This window comes from Diabrotica virgifera, chromosome 7 (assembly GCF_917563875.1).
Source record: "Diabrotica virgifera virgifera chromosome 7, PGI_DIABVI_V3a".
Taxonomy (NCBI): Eukaryota; Metazoa; Arthropoda; class Insecta; order Coleoptera; family Chrysomelidae; genus Diabrotica; species Diabrotica virgifera.
In genome coordinates, this window is record NC_065449.1 from 148,788,045 (window position 1) to 148,806,400 (window position 18,356).

Consider the following 18,356-nt stretch of genomic DNA (forward strand, 5'->3'; position numbering starts at 1 on the left):
AAGAATTCTGTCGATTTTGTCAGTAACACCTTTGATATAGGGAAGAAAAGCTTTCGTATGATCAGGATCTAACTCTTTGGGTTGTGATTGAGCGGGAGATTGAAGTTTATGGATGCTCCTATCGATGTGATTTTCGCGGTAACCGTTTTGGATGAGGGCTTGTTTTAAAGAAGAGAGTTCAGTAGATCTACTTGCATCATCGGAAAGACGGATTGATCTGGAGACAAGAGTATTAATGACTGAATTAATTTGAGAAGGTGGGTGATGAGAGTTGCCATGCAAGTAGCGGTTGATATGGGTGGGTTTTCGATAAACAGAGTGATGAAAACCTTGTGATTGGTTCTTCTTAATAAGAACGTCGAGAAACGGTAAGGATGAGTTAGTCTCCATCTCCATCGTGAACTGGATACTGGGATGTATACCATTCAGATGGGTCTGAAAAGACGCTAAAGCATCCCTGCCGTGGGGCCAAATGACGAATGTATCGTCAACATATCGTAGCCAACATGTGGGTTTGAGCGTAGATGTGGATAGTGCTCGGGTCTCAAAATCTTCCATAAAGATATTAGCAATTACTGGAGAGAGTGGTGAGCCCATTGGGGCACCATTTATTTGTCTGTAGAATTGATTTTGGAAGATGAAATAAGTGTTGGACATGCAATGTTTAATGAGAGATAAGTGGTCTTGCTGGATACTGTGTTTCGTTTCCAGAATATTTAGGGTGTCATCTATAGGAATGTTAGTAAAAAGTGAAACGATGTCGAAACTTACTAGAATGTCTGAGGGTGAGATAGGATATTGTTTGAGAAGTTCGATGAAATAAAAAGAATTTTTGACGAAAGATGAGCCTCATCTTTCGTCAAAAATTCTTTTCATTTCATCGAACTTCTCAAACAATATCCTATCTCACCCTCAGACATTCTAGTAAGTTTCGACATCGTTTCACTTTTTACTAACATTCCTATAGATGACACCCTAAATATTCTGGAAACGAAACACAGTATCCAGCAAGACCACTTATCTCTCATTAAACATTGCATGTCCAACACTTATTTCATCTTCCAAAATCAATTCTACAGACAAATAAATGGTGCCCCAATGGGCTCACCACTCTCTCCAGTAATTGCTAATATCTTTATGGAAGATTTTGAGACCCGAGCACTATCCACATCTACGCTCAAACCCACATGTTGGCTACGATATGTTGACGATACATTCGTCATTTGGCCCCACGGCAGGGATGCTTTAGCGTCTTTTCAGACCCATCTGAATGGTATACATCCCAGTATCCAGTTCACGATGGAGATGGAGACTAACTCATCCTTACCGTTTCTCGACGTTCTTATTAAGAAGAACCAATCACAAGGTTTTCATCACTCTGTTTATCGAAAACCCACCCATACCAACCGCTACTTGCATGGCAACTCTCATCACCCACCTTCTCAAATTAATTCAGTCATTAATACTCTTGTCTCCAGATCAATCCGTCTTTCCGATGATGCAAGTAGATCTACTGAACTCTCTTCTTTAAAACAAGCCCTCATCCAAAACGGTTACCGCGAAAATCACATCGATAGGAGCATCCATAAACTTCAATCTCCCGCTCAATCACAACCCAAAGAGTTAGATCCTGATCATACGAAAGCTTTTCTTCCCTATATCAAAGGTGTTACTGACAAAATCGACAGAATTCTTAAACCACGAGGAATAAAAACAGTATTTACCCCCCAACAAAAACTTTCATCTCTTGTCCGATCCGTCAAAGACAACATTCCAAATGAACAACACGGAGTTTATGAAATTCCTTGTGCAGACTGCCCCCGATCTTACATAGGACAAACCAATCGTAGAATCCAAAATAGGATTTATGAACATTCCATATCTGTTCGCAATTCCGATTCAGTTTCAGCCCTAGGCCAACACCATCTTCATACAGGTCACAAAATTGACTTTGAAAACTCCAGAACCATAGCCCCCATCCGCTTCTATAAACAAAGGATTATCCGAGAAGCCATAGAAATCGAAAAACGGCCAAGTTGTCTCAATAAAAGAGATGACGGCATCCGTTTACCTTCGACTTGGAGACCCCTCCTAAAGAAAACATCGTCCGCTCCATCTACAAATACAATTCCAGCCGTCAAAAATCTTCGCGCCACTCCAAATAGTCTTCGCGCTAATTCCCACTCCGCCACGTCATCGACAGCCACGTCAGTCACATCAGTCCACGGTATAAATGACCGCCCCAGCGTCAGCAACAACAGTATTGCAGTGAGTAGTGAAGTAGTGAGTAGTGAGTGTAGTGTCTGGAGCCTCAGGAGACTGAGACCCCGGAAGCCCTGAAGATGACGTCAGAGAGGACGTCGAAAGCTCGGCCTAGAAACCAACGACGCGGTTCAACCCGGAAGCCTGGTGAGTTTAATTTTAATATTAATTCTTTTGTTGATATTGATTTTAGCTTTAAGTTTCATATATATATATATATGCCAAAAAATTATAATTTAAAAACAAAAATCGACCTGTTTCGGGATTTATCTCCAGAGTCACCCATTCACGAGAAAATGAATTTATTCTAACTTAAACGTCCTCACTGTATATTTAAAAAAAATTAAAACATATTATAAAAATTTATTTTTTCGACCCGAGCAGACATTATTTTAGGTTCTTTGGATCATTGAGAACAAAAAATCTGTTTTTATTTTTTCTGTAAAGTTAATCGTTTCCGAGTTATACACAATTTACAACTTTTAAAAAAAATTTAACAATTTAAAACTTTTTTTCTTAATTTGCCAAACTTATTATCAAATGATGTGTCAGCTGGCCCAAAACCGAGAATAAAATGAAAAAAGATCGGAATAAAAATTACACTTTTATAAAAGAAGAGAACTTTTTATAATACCACGTTTTTTTAGTTAGACGACAGAATATAAAAAAGTATTATAAAAACAATTATTTTTCAAATCGTCAATTTTAAAAACAAAAAGGATTTCTGACGTCACTCCGGGAATCGTACCCGACCCGCCTAGGCCCGCCTGGGTGAAAGCCAGATATTTTAACCACTAGACCATATTGATGTAATGCACGGATATAAATATTTGACATATAAGTTGTAGGGTTTTTCCATCTACTTTCATATTATTTTTTCTTGCCCAAAAGCCCCTGAGTTGCGCCAGCTGACAAACATTTTCATTATCAAACAAGTACTATCTACCAAATAGTCCACGTGGTGAGACCGCTCCCGTCTGAAAAACATTTCTAATTCGGTTTCTCTGCGGATTCATATTCAAAAATGTCCCCGTTAAACAAATCTGAAGGGTGCCGGATGGAATTTTTGGGCAGAAATTGTTCAAACAATTTTTTTAAACAAATACATAAGATCACCTTTTATTGCTCCAAAAGATGTATTTATAGGTTTTTTGGGTCATTCTAAACAAGAAAGGTATCTTGTAATGTTTCTCAAAAATTGACAGTTTTCGAGTTATAGGCGATTTAAAATCAAAAAAATGCGAAAATACGCATTTTCGAGGCTTAAAAACTCATATTTAAATTAGTATTTTTAAGGGTGCCAATAACTTGGATTAAAGTTTAAACATTCGTTTTCAAGAATCCGAAGAGTGATCGGGTCTAACTTCAATTTAGACCATAGTTTTTAATTGTTAATTATGCATCTCCATCCGATTTTTTGGCCGGTGCGGCGCGCTGTATTTCAAAAATCTTCTATTTTCCTCCAAAAAATATTTTTTTTAGATTCTTTGGAATATTCTAAATAAAATAAGTTTCTTGACATTTTTATGAAAAATTACTAGTTTTAAAGTTATAAGTAATTTAAATTGCGAAAATGTGTTTTTTTTTCATTTTTCGCATTTTAAATCGCTTATAACTTTAAAACTATTAACTTTTGAGAAAAATATCAGGAAACTTATTTTATTTAGAATGTCCCAAAGAATCTAGAAAAAATATTTTTCGGAGGAAAATAGGAGATTTTTGAAAATAGTGCGCGCCGCACCGGCAAAATAACCGGATGGACACGCATAATTAACAATTAAAAAATACGGTCTAAATTGAAGTTAGACCCGATCACTCTTCGGAATCTTGAAAAGGAATGTTTAAACTTTAATCCAAGTTATTGGCACCCTTAAAAATACTAATTTAAATATGAGTTTTTAATCCTCGAAAATGCGTATTTTCGCATTTTTTTTTAGATTTTACATCGCCTATAACTCGAAAACTGTCAATTTTTGAGAAAAATCGCAGAATACCTTTCTTGTTTAGAATGATGAAAAGCTAAAAATCTATTTTTTGGAGCAATAAAAGGTGATCTTATGTATTTGTTTAAAAAAATTGTTTAAACAATTTTTGCCCAAAAATTCGGTCCGGCACCCTTCAGATTTGTTTAAAAGGGACATTTTTGAATATGAATCCGCAGAGAAACCGAGTTAGAAATGTTTTTCAGACGGGAGCGGTCTCACCACATGGACTAAAAATAAATTCATTTAATCTGTGCTAAAATCACCGTAAAATTTGACACTACCTCCCAGACTATTAATTTCGTCTTTTCTACATCCCATAGTGTGACATTTTTGAACTTTGATTTTGTGACATTGTGTATTTCAATTTTATTAAAATCTATAACAAGGATATTAACTTCCACCAGTTTTATGTACTTTCGAATGTACAAAAAATTGTTAAATAAGTAAATAAATTTTGTATATCGATGATTGTAAAAAAATCGTGAAACAAAAGAATCATAAATAATAAAATTACTTTATTCCATTTTAAAAATATTGTATATAATTTAAAAATACAGAAAACATAGTATGAAAACTATTAATTTCGTCTTTTCTACATCCCATAGTGTGACATTTTTGAACTTTGATTTTGTGACATTGTGTATTTCAATTTTATTAAAATCTATAAGAAGGATATTAACTACCACCAGTTTTATGTACTTTCGAATGTACAAAAAATTGTTAAATAAGTAAATAAATTTTGTATATCGATGATTGTAAAAAAATCGTGAAACAAAAGAATCATAAATAATAAAATTACTTTATTCCATTTTAAAAATATTGTATATAATTTAAAAATACAGAAAACATAGTATGAAGGTGCACACTAGTCTACAGTACCGTCTACTGCTTTTTTTATTTAAAATATCCATTATAAATAAGTATTTAAAATTGTAGATTTTTATTACGTATGTATCTGACCTTACACCGTAGTAGTTAGAAAGGTTTATATTATATATTTATACAGTATGGTGCAAATAGAAGGAATAAATTCGACGTTTCGTAAACCGCCGACTTTAAGGAAAAATCCAGAAACAGGTCGATTTTCATTTTTAAATTATAATATTTTGGCATATGTTTATCATACTAGTGACGCCATCCATTTGGGCGTGATGACGTAATCGATGATTTTTTAAATGGGAATAGGGGTCGTGTGCCAGCTCATTTGAACGGTTATTCATTTCTCTATTAGATGATATAATCATTTACATAATTATTTATTCAGGGTGTCCGAAAAACATTTTAAATTAAAATATTTGACAAAAAATAAAAAAATGTATGTAATTTTTTGTATGTAAAAATGTTTATTTCACAAATAAACATTGCTTTTCGATTAAATTCAATGTTCAGCAGCTCGGTTCCCGCCAACCACCTACCTCTTGGAAGTTTGAACATTTAATTTAAGCGAGAAGCAATGTTTATTTGTGAAATAAACATTGTTTTCTGATTTGTGACAGCAGTAAAATGTATTTTGAATTAAATAAATTACATACATTCTTTTTTTTGTCAAATAATTTAATTTAATAAATATTTTTTGGACGTATAAATAATTATGTAAATATATTTACTGAATATTTATTTAGTTTTACTGAATAGAGAATTGAATAACCTTTTAAATGAGCTAGCACACGACCCCAATTATCATTAAAAAAATCATCGATTACGTCATCACTCCCAGATGGATGACGTCACTAGTAAGCCATATATGCCAAAATATCATAATTTAAAAATAAAAGTCGACCTGTTTCTTTCCTTAAAGTCGCCGGCTTACGAAATAACGAATTTATTCCTTTCATTTGCACCATACTGTATACATATATTATTGTATCTTATCTGACAATATTCACTTTGATTGGGAGTTATTTAAATTGAGGTCATGAGAGCCAGAGTGACCTAACTGATTTTAACATTACATACTTTACATAATCAAAGAACATGATCCGAAGCTAACAATGTCAGATTGTTTTAGTAGTTTTATGTTGACCAAGAATCATTATTGGTTAACATAAAATTACTAAAACAATCGGACATTGATAGCTTCTGATCATTTTCTTTGATTATGTAAAGTAATGTTAAAATCAGTTAGGCCACTCTGTCTCTCATGGCCTTAATTATTTATTTGTTTGTCAACTGATTTTTGTGAATAAAGATATTGTGATGAATTACCGTCTGCAAATAACAAGTTCCGTCTCGACAGCCCGTCACGTACGGAGACATCTAGAACAATGACTCACCGAACAAGTGAGGAAACGATTTCTCGTGAATGTTAGACAGCCAAGGCACGTATTACTAGTGATGGGCGGTTCCGTTTTTCTGGAACGTTCAAGAAAATGTCTGGTATTTTGTATTCAATATATAAGGATTCGAATTTTTTAGGAGTAGTTAGTGTATAAAATAAATTCTTCTGTACAGTTATATAAATAAAGTCGTATCTAAATACGAACCGCTCGTTTTATTGTAATTGATAAGTTATTACAGTAAATATTGCTACAATATTCTTTTTTTTATTATTTTTTTTTTTTTTATAATTGGCTTTGGCATGAACCAATTAGCCAGACTTATTTTTTATTTATGAAATATAAAGGGAGCATTTTTTTTTGATCCAATATAAATAAATTGATTTTTCAAATTCTCACACCCTAGGATAAATGTTATTGTGTTAGTAAAATGTGTGTTTCTGTTTAGTGCATTTTTTTATATGTATATTTTTTTTTATTTTTTTTTAATTATATTTTTGTTTTTTTTTAATGCTTTATTTATGTAGTATTTTGTTTAGTTTTATTTCCTTTTTTTTTCATTGTTTTTTTTTGTTTTTTTTTTTTATTTGTTTATCATTATTTTACTTTTTTTTTAACTTTTTTTTTTAATTATTTTTTTTTTGTTAATTTTTTCGTGAACACACTTACAATAATATTTTGTATCGCAGAATTGCTTACAATGGTGTTAGTTTTTTACAATTTCATTTTGCAACGAATTAAATGATTATACAAACATTGATATAAGTTAATATTATTACTAAAAATTATACAATTTAGACTGGTTGGCAAACAAAATTTGAGATTTACCATTTCTTCGAAAAATGATTCTATGCTCTTCTTATTTCTTGAACATTCTAGGATTACATGGTTCATATCACCAACTTCTCCGCATGGACAATATGGGTTTTCATCCAGTCCTATTTTATATTTGTACAAAGGAGTCATAGCATGATTAGATCTTATTCTGTTTATTGTAACAATGAAGTTTCGTTTGGTTAATTCATGAAACCAGCTTTTCAATGGTATGTTATTTTGGTGGCCGACATAGTTAAGCCCTGTGACTGATGAATTATATTCTTGCTGCCACAATTGTTTTAAATGTGAAGTAAACTTGGAGGTAAGATCTGTATATGGAACAATATTGGTGGTTAGATGGTAGCCTGTGTCAGTGGCTGATTTGGCTAGTGTATCCACTGCATCATTACCTTTTATTCCTGAGTGCCCTTTAATCCACACTACAGTTATTGTTTTCCTTTGTTTTGTTGCTTCAAAGTTCAGTTTTAATATTTCTGCCTCTATGTTAGTAAGGTTTTCCGATGATTTCAAGTTTGTTATTCGGTCAACTGCACTTTTACTGTCAGTGAATATAACATGATTCTGTGTGTTTCTCGACTGGACGTATCTAAATGCATTTGCTATGGCAATTGTTTCGGCGGTATATATGGAACACTCATCTGGTAGCTTGAACTTGTAATATTGGGAAGAGTTTGCGTCATAAAAGGCACAGCCTACTTTTCCATTCAACTTGGATCCGTCAGTATATATGTATTGGTGTTCAGGCCATCTTCCATTAATGGTTTCTAGAAAGTTTTCTTTTGGGTCCAGGTAGTATGTTTTTATATGTTTTGAAAAGAAAACATGGGGAGGTTCGGTGTAGATAGGTATAGTTTTGTTGATAGACAGGGAGTTAGAGATTTGTGCCAGTGTGGTATAGCTGTTTACTAGGAGTGGAGTAGCTTTTGAGTGCCAATATGGATGGGTGAGTACTAGGACAGTGAGGTCGTGAATGTTACGAAGATAGCTGGCTTCTTTGGATATGGCTTTAGCCATAAATTTATGACTAATTAGCTGCCTTCTGAAAGATAGTGGAGGTTCTACAGATTCGACTTCTATAATATTTATTGGGGTAGATTTAAGATAACCAAGACATATTCTCAAACTTGTGTTTTTCTGGGTCTCTATTTTGTTTCGGTGAGTATGTGCTGCTGTTCCATATAGGTGACTGCCATAGTCTAATATACTTCTAACCATTGTTTTATAGAACAGTAAAGCGGTATTTGGATCTGCTCCCCATTTGGTATGGCAGAATGCTCTCAAAATATTCATAGCGTTCTCGGTTTTTTTTATTGCATGGTGGATGGTATCTTTCCACAGTAATTTTCTGTCCAAATAGAGTCCAAGGTATTTAACACAATTTTTGATTGGAAGAAGATATGGTCCCAGTTGTAACTGTACTTGAGTTATGTCCCTTTTTTTAGTAAAAATACACACTTCAGATTTTTTTTCAGAAAGAATTAAGTTGTTTGAATCTAACCAGTGCTTAACTGACCATAGGTTTGTGTTTAAAATGTTCTGACAATTTGAAATAGTAGTACCGTTGGTGTAGATAACTATATCATCAGCAAACTGTATCATATTCACGTTATTCAAATTTACTTCGAAGTCCATTGTATATAGTATAAAAAGTAGCGGGCTGAGTATGCTGCCTTGAGGGAGTCCTAAATTCGATGTTCGGGATCCTTGAAGATTTTGGTTTAATTTTAGTGAAAGTCGTCTATCGGAGTATAGTGAAATTAAAAATGAACATATTTCATGAGGTATTCCTATTGATGTCAGCTTATGGTATAAAATGTTTAAATTTACGTTATCAAAAGCCGAGGAAAGGTCAATAAAAACTGCAGCTGTATGTTTTTTTATTGTATATCCTGTCAGTATATCTGTAACGAGAACAGTAATAGCTTCGAGAGTGGACCTACATTTCCGGAAACCATATTGTGAGTTTGGTAGGATGTGTTCAAATTCTAGCCATTGTTCTAATCGATTCTTTATTATTCTTTCCAAAGTTTTAAGAATACAAGATGCCAGGGATATAGGTCTGTACGAACTTGAGAGGTCTAGCGGTTTGTCTTTCTTTTTAATAGGTAATATTATATAGTTCTTCCAGCTATCCGGAATAGGACTTGCACCAGTCCAGATACTATTATAGATTTCTAATAGAGACTTTTTATGTTTAAATGGGAGGTGAAACAACATGGAGTAAGTTATATTGTCCTCGCCTGGTGAAGTATTATTAGATAGTTTCAACGATCTTTCTAATTCCCACATCTCAAAACGTTCAAGTAAGTACAAGTTGTTTCTGGGAACAGTTTTTAAAGATAACTGATTGTATTCTATGCATTCTTTTGCCCAGTCTGGTGAGATTGTGGCATGGAATTCTTCTATCCAATTCGCTTCCAGATCAATAGGTAACTTATTCTGCTGCTTACGATTCTTAAAACTATTTACCTTTTTCCATACTTCAGTGATGGGAGTTGTCTGATTTAGGCTCTCAACATATTTCCTCCACTGAATTCTTTTTGTTTCTTTGAATGTTTTTTTTGCGATGGCATCAACTCGTTTGAATTCAAGTAAATTTTGTATGTTTGGGTTTTCTTTCCATAATCTGAAAGCTTCTTTTCTCCTATGAGCAATGTTGTTGCAGGTCTCATTCCACCATTGTTTTGGTTTGTGCTTCCAGTACTTATTTCTTATTATTGTTCTTTTCGGGATACAAATGTTTGCAGCTGAGTTTATCGTGTCTATGAAATTGTTGTAGTTACATGCGGTGCTCATTTCCTCTAGTGTTGTCGTGTACAGATTCCAGTTGGCTCTTTTAAGAACCCATATGTTGTGAACTGGACCATAGGTTTGTACGCCTGAGTCAGAGTTATTAAACTTCATATATATAGGAAGGTGATTGGATCCATGAGGATCCTGTATGACTGACCAAGATATTAAATGTACTATGTCTTGCGTACAAATAGACAGATCAATGGCACTTTTTCTACCTGACGTAACAAGTGTGGGTGCACCATCATTGAGATACACAAGATTGCAGTGATTAATAGCATTGAGCAAAGAAACACCATAGACATCATTAAACTCACAACCCCAAGAAAGATGATGAGCGTTGAAATCTCCAGCAATTATAAAAGGTCGTGGTAAGTTTTCGAAAAATTGTATCCATTCTCTTACTTCTATCCGAGTCTTTGGTTTAATGTATATTGACAATATGTACACTGCTTTGTTATTAGGTAGAAGTTTCACTTCGATGCATGTACACATCATTCTTGCTGGTTTCTGTACTACGACTTCTGAAAATAATCTATTGGATTTTACTAGTATGGCTACCCCACCGTAACCATCCATACGATCTGACCGAACAATATTATAACCTTGGAAGTTATAAAACCTTTCCTGTTTGAACCAGGTCTCTGACAAAGCTGCTATGGTAGTTTCTGTTGTATTTAAGAGATATTCTAAGTTTTCTTTATTACCAACTGCAGATCTGCAGTTCCACTGTAAAATGTTGAGTTTGTTTATAGCTGAGAAGACGACGAAGTAGTTGGTATATTGTGCACGTTTAATAATTGTTTACTAATTAATATTTGCTGTAAGTCTTGTTTAGTAACATTGGGATTATTAGTTTCCCTAAAATTTTTAAAAAGTTCGGTAACAATAGTAAAAATTATATCTAAAATATCAGAGTTTGACTCTGTTTGTAGCGTGTGAGAATTTGAATTTAAATTATTTTTATATGAAGGACTATTTATAATTGGAATATTAGTTCCTGATTGTCTAAAGTTAAATGTGTATTCTGGATCTGACTGTGTCAAGACAGGACTATTTGGTCTCTGCCTTTTGCTGCCTTTAGAAGATTTGACGACTGTATATTTATTATGATTACTATTGGCCGAAAATGTGAATGGACGAGTAACAGAAGAGCTATTTAAACTTTGGTTAACAAGAGGGTAATTAGAAGAAGGCAAATTTTGTTGATGAGAATCTTTAATAATGTTATTTGATGTTACGTCTGCATAAGATTTGCGGGGAATTTGTTTGTTGGCATCATGGTAATTAATATTACTATTAGTCATGCATTCTTTAATTAATTTCTGTCTTTTGAATTCTGGACATGACTTAAGATTTGTTGTGAAGTGGTCTCCCATACAACTAAAACATTTTGGGGTTAATGTTGTTTCCTGACACTCTTTTGTATTATGGTCTTTCTGGCAATTGTTACAACGGGGGTTACTCCTACAATGCTTCCCCTGGTGGCCAAATCGCAAACAGTTGAAACAAAGCAGGACTTTTTGTTGATATGGTTCAATTTCTTTCAACACCTTATTTATAGTAACGTATTTTGGAAGTACTTGTGTTTTAAAGCTTACTACACACGATTTAGTAGGAACATAATTTATTTTATCATCGGTAACCGTTTTTCTATTTATTCTAGAAACGTTTACTACCTCAAAATTAGAATTTATTTCGAATTTTTTAATTTTATTTTTAAGATATTCATCGGAGAATTCTGTTGAGACATCCCGTATAACACCTTGTCTAATAATAATAAATTTAGGTATATAAACATCCAAATTGTTTTTAACAAAAACCGGATCGTCTTTCTTGTCGATAAGGTAATTAGCGTTTTTAGAATCCGTAAATTTAATTCTTAATTTATTTCTGCCAATTGTATCGATACTAATTATTTTATTATCTAATTCTGGGAATTTTGTAAGAATAATGTCACCAATTTTTAATGCATTAAGTTTACCTTTAAGATCGCTATCTTTATTTTCAACATATATATGGAACGGTCCACGGTCATTTATGGTATACTTAAAAATTTCTTTTTGTTTGTCATCGTTAGATTTAATAGGATCGGAAGTACTTACAGTTTGGTTGAGTTCAGCCTTACTAAAACCTTTAAAATTGCTAGGGGATTCCATTTCAATATCTGGACTACTAAGGGTGGTATTGGGAGGTCCATCAGGTTCAGGGGGCGGTTTACCGCCCGTGTCCGCACTCATTTAATTAAAAAATAGAAACAAAAACGCGAGTTATTAGTCTATATATTATTTGAATAATTATCGATACTTATTATTCGTATTTGTAAAGCGTTTAGATTACTCGTCAGCACCGGCTATTGACACGTCCGACTCACACGAGAACTAAAACTAGAATGTACAATATTCTTATTCTATTCTTTTGTCTCTCCAGTATTTGACATAGGTATGAGAAGAATGACGTAAGTTATAAGTTAATAAGTTTCATCCATGTAAATAATGGGGCGATTTTTCTTTCATATATGTTTAATATTCTTAAGAAACTTTGTCCAAAGCACTTATTGAATATATCAGGTTTTTCCATTAGAATTTTTGTATTAGTCTTTGCTTTCTTTCATCAACATCCCATATCCGTCATCATTTTTCTCTATCGTCTTTCATGTGATCCTGTATAAATATTGTCTTCTGTAGTACAGAATTGTACTAGTATGTACTACTACTACTACAGTAATTTCTTTCTGTTATATGTCGCAAAATAGGCCCTTGTTTTTTGGATAGAATCGTCCAAGTTGGGTTTTGGGGTAGATTTCATTCTTTTGTCGTTAACTGTAGAAAATAATGTAGAAGCACCTTCTTCTACATTTATCTTCACAGGAGAAATCAGTTTTATAGTGCTCTAACTTACTCCCGTTGGTAAGTCATCAAGCTCATGTACTTTTTGAAATTTATAACAGGCTGATTTTATATCGCTTCTCACTGCATAAAACATTTAAATTTCCTTCAAAATTACTTCAGACGTCTATTCAGACAATACTTTGCCTTCTAATTTTGATTGAAAATCCATGCTAATATTGTAACAACTCAAATAAATCACAATAATAGCTTTTTCGACGCAAGTAAAAGAAAAACAATACTTTTGTCACAGTTTGTACAAGAACCTCGATGATGCCTTTGTTGGTATCTACTGCGGAGGTGGAACCCCATATAGAACAGACCAAAGTGTCGAGCTGTTTTTAACAAGAAATAAGTTCTAATAATTTATTTAGTTGAAAAAGTCAACACCAATTTCTCGGTGAATGATTTTTAATACATAATAAAATCGTTGAAACATGTAAAAACATGGAAATTTGGCTTTTTTTTGACTGGAAAATATGTTTTGACAATTCGAAGGGTTTATTTCAAAAACAACCAATGTCAATTTTCTGAAATTTCTAACTATTGACACTACTTGATAGCGAATTAACATTTACATTTGTCAGAAACTTCGTGACAAAAACCGCCATAGTCCTAAAATTATAACGATTTGTAAATACACTGTTTTTGCATAAACAACCAAGGTCAGTATATATATTTTGTCAATAACAACCAATGTCATATGACATTGGCAGTTTTTGATCTTAATTCTCAATGTTTATTGGTCAGATAAATAGTGGGATGTTTTGGTCAGAACAAAAACCATATTATGGTTTATTTCCAATATGTGCTAATGCTTTCTTTAAAGGTTTTTAAAAACATAAGCCACATATTTCCCATTAGGGGCCATCCCTTCTTTCCGATTTACCAGGACTTTGCTCCGATTGAGAAATAAAAGAGAATGGGTATGTAGTCCAGAAGTGCCAGAAGATATGGATGAACTCATACGTCAATCAATAGAAAAGTCTTCTCATTTACGGTGGTCAATATGACTGAGAACAATTTTTTTGACATAAATAAATCATTTTCCCAATATTTTCTAAAGAGGCCAAGACCAAGTGTCTACGTTGGGAGAAACTCTTATTATTATTGAGATACTGACCCATTGTGATGTTCGAAATAAGAGAGTATTAGTCAATACGATAGACTTAGATAAGTTATATCAGTGTCCGATTTCTATTAGTTCTGTTAAAATTCAGAATATTATGTATATCACTAAGTTCATTTTTATAAAACCATGAAAGCGTTCCTCTCTTTCAAAAATTTCGAGTCACTGAAACGGTTACAACAACTCTTAACGTTGATGAAGGTGGTGATACAAGTGGATGTACCTAACTTGAATTTAAAAAAAATCTGATTTATTTGTATTAATCTAGTATATTAAATAATATTTGTTTGAACATATAATTAATAAAAATTAGAAAAAAAAAACATTGCCTTACATACTATCATTTTATTAAGTTTTTATTCATTTCTGAAAATTTACTTTTTTTGACATTGGTTGTTTTTGAAATAAACCCTTCAATTGTTTTACGCGCATACAAAATTGTTTACGTACAAGGTAGCGGTGAATATTTTGAAAAATAATAAAGCCAATTTTTAAGTTTAATTGTACATATTTTTTTTTCTCCACATATAAATATTACTGGATTGTGTTCTGCTCCTTGTTTTATGCCTGTCCTTATTATGTTTATTTTTGACGACATTTTTCCATTTATAGTTTCCTGGTGACTTTTATGTGCTTTTTTATCTAAATTGTCAAATGAAGCATTATTGTTATCTAAAGAGGTTTTTTCTCGTTTCATATTTTCTCTCAATAAAAATTTCTCAACATCATTGCTCTTGATCAGCTAATAACCGTCGTTTTTTGCTAATATCAACGAATAGACGCGCTACATTTATTTTAATGATATTTAGAATTTGCAATAAGTAGTACAAATTGTTCAATGTCATTATTAACAGACCACAAAATATAATTGTAGAAACACACTTCTATTTATAGTAAATATGTATGTACAAACGTTTCATTCTTTTTAAAGTGACTGATTGTTTTTGTCGACATCATTATGTTTTTAGGAAATGGTTAGAAGAACAATAATTCAAGTACCTACTGTTTAGAATAGTATATATTTTTTAAATGCCTTTGTCACCCTTTTTTATTACAAGATTTATTAATCTATATAAGGGGCAAAATTATGGAACAAATTAATTTTTTCGAAAATAAGCGGTTTTGGAAACAAATCCCGAACAAGGACGATTTTTATTTTTAAATTATGATTTTTTGGCATATAAACTTAACTGCAACCTATGCCCATTTTTATTAAACGCTTTTCTTTAGTTCAATAGTTTGCGTCAAATCTTTAGACGTTAATTTGACTGCCTTTTCTCCAATTCAAATGAATGAAAATTGGCAGACATATGCATTCGCAGGAGCAATACACGAATGGTCAATAAAAAAATTCTTTTTATGTTTATTAATTGTTTAAATAATAAAAAAAACAATTTTAATGGAAAATGCTTAAATTCTCTTGTTTTTGACAATGTAAAAACTTAAAACTTTTACGGATTGTAGCTAATGATATGAACTATACATAATTTCACTTTTTACGTTAATTGTTTACTTTATGCTTCATAAATAAACAATAAAGTTTCAAATTTTGAACGCTCATATACAGGGTGTCCCGGAAAATAGTGCGTTCCTTAAAGGTATAGGTAGAAGGCACCATGTAGAACAAAAAACTCTTATAACATTTTTTTCTAAATTCAACCGTTTGACCAAAAAACTATAAAACATTTTGGAACGCAAATTCAAATCTGGCAACTCTGTGAGGTACAAAAATCTAAACGTAAATAGTCCCATGTTTAGTAAACAGATAATTTGGAAGAATCCTGTTTAGTGTCAACGCCGAAAATGTTTTTGAATCGTGTGTTCATGAGTAATATTATGATATTATGTTGTTTATTTATGGCAGATCAATAAATGGAGAGGCATAATACCTACTAAAATTCTTTCAAAATGTTTTGCTGGAATTTCTCGTCGTATGAGTGCATGTTACTCTATGAATTCATGTGTTCGCAAAAGTGGTGGTTCATTTAAAACATGTGTTTTAATCTTAAAATATGTAAGTATAATTCGTTTAAAATTATGCCATATTTCAACTACATTTTAAAAAAATTATAGTAAACAAAAATAGTAAGTACATATTAGGTTGGATTATTTTAAATACTGTAAGACACAAACGAGTTCTTATTCACCAGTGCGTAACATGTTGCCAGATTATTTAATTTTCTGAAGATTAAAATTCAGGTATATGGAAACCAATGTAATCTTTTTTTTTGGAAACGGTTAACTTTAGAAAAAAATGGTATAGGACTTTTTTGTTCCAAATTGTGTATTCTATCCATACCTTAAAGGAACGCACTATTTTCCGGGACACCCTGTATTTGTTTATATAAAAATCGGCGCTTACTCGTGTCAAATTTCAATAGGATACGAAATAAAATTTCAACCAAAACTCAAATTCAAAAAATTCGTATTTTTATCGTAGTCTTAGAAAAACCACCGGTAGAGACGTTTTGTGCTACAATTAACATTAGAATTCGATTTGGCGTATTAATTAAACGGTTTTCTTTAGCTCAATCGTTTGGGTCAAATCTTTAGACGTTAATTTGACTGCCTTTTCTTCAATGTAAATGACTGAAAATTTGTAGACGTATGTATTCGCGGGAACAATACAACAATAGTCAATAAAAAAAATTTTATGTTTATTAATAATTGTTTAAATAAAAAACGATTTTAACGGAAAATGCTTAAATTCTGTTGTTTTTTACAATGAAGAAACTTGAAAGTTTTACAGATTGTAGCTAATTATATGAACTATACGTAATAATACATAATTTCACTTTTTACGTTAATTGTTTACGTTAAGCTTCATAAATAAACAAGAAAGTTTAAAATTTTTTGCCGATTCCGACTACTTTTCATGTTAGTATAACATAATATGTTTTATACATATTTTAATAAACATGACGATATATTTTAATGTTTGAAAAGTGTAAGACTAAAAAGTAAAAAATAAAAAAATGTGGAAAATTTTTTTTAAGAAACGCTTTTCTTTAGTTACGAGTGACAAAAATTAAAAATATAAAAAAAATCAACTAAAAAGCAAAAAATAAAAAAAATTGAAAAAATCTAACTCATTCGTTAAAGAAAAGCGTGGGGCGAAAACCGTTTATTCGATGAAGACGCTCCACGCTTTTCTTTGACGAATGTGTTGGATTTTTTCAATTTTTTTTATTAAAGTTGATTTTCTCGTGAAGGGATTAACGGGTTGCGCGAATTTCTTTATTATTTTAGATTTTTTTTTTTTGGGTTTACACTGTTGGGCACAGGTTTACTCAAACTTTTTTTTTATGGGGCGTATACCGGGTAGACGAAAATAAATGTTTTTCTTATGTTAAGTTTGTAGGGAGGACGGTACAAAGGTAGGAATACATCAAAGTCATATTGTAGTCTTATGTTCTGTTAACATTTTGTTTTTTTTTTATTCCCGTGATATCCTTAAAAACAAAAAAATTGACGGTTTTATTCTTTATATTTTAACTGAAACAACACTAAATGAACAATAAAAAATGACAGTTAACAAAACTTGAAAAACAGAAAGAAACATAATCATAGTTTCTTTATCTTGAAGGCAAGCAGAAAGGGGCTGATGAAGTTTTTAATTGTCTACCAACAATACCCCATCAGTGATCAGTAGGAGTCATGTCGGGACTGTGAGGGGGCCAATTTAATATCTGAATATTTATCGCACTTAAATATTGAGTAACGACAGCCGATACGTGAGGAGGCCTTGTCTTATCATACATTATGATGAAATTATTTCTTAAGATGCGAAAGGAACAAAATTTTCAATGAAAAAAAATGTAATGTACAGCAGGTTCCTAAAAAAACTGATACGACTCTTAGTAAGATTTGATTATTTTGAGCAGTGTATTTGATTAGTCTGACATTATATTATATTTATTATGACAGACAAATAATAAAATAAACCAACAAACAAGAAACAACTGATTACATAATATGTTAATTCATATATTAAAATAATATTAGGTCTGGATCCCGCGTACCAAAAAAAAGTTGTTAATAGGTGTTTGTTAATAGGTGTCTAGTCGGACAAACTTTGATGTACGGGAACACTGAAACAGGGGAAGTTTTAATTGTGGAACAGTTTAAAAATTTGGAACGTCAGATTACGAAAACGCCCCATGTATTTTGTCGGACAAAACTTCCA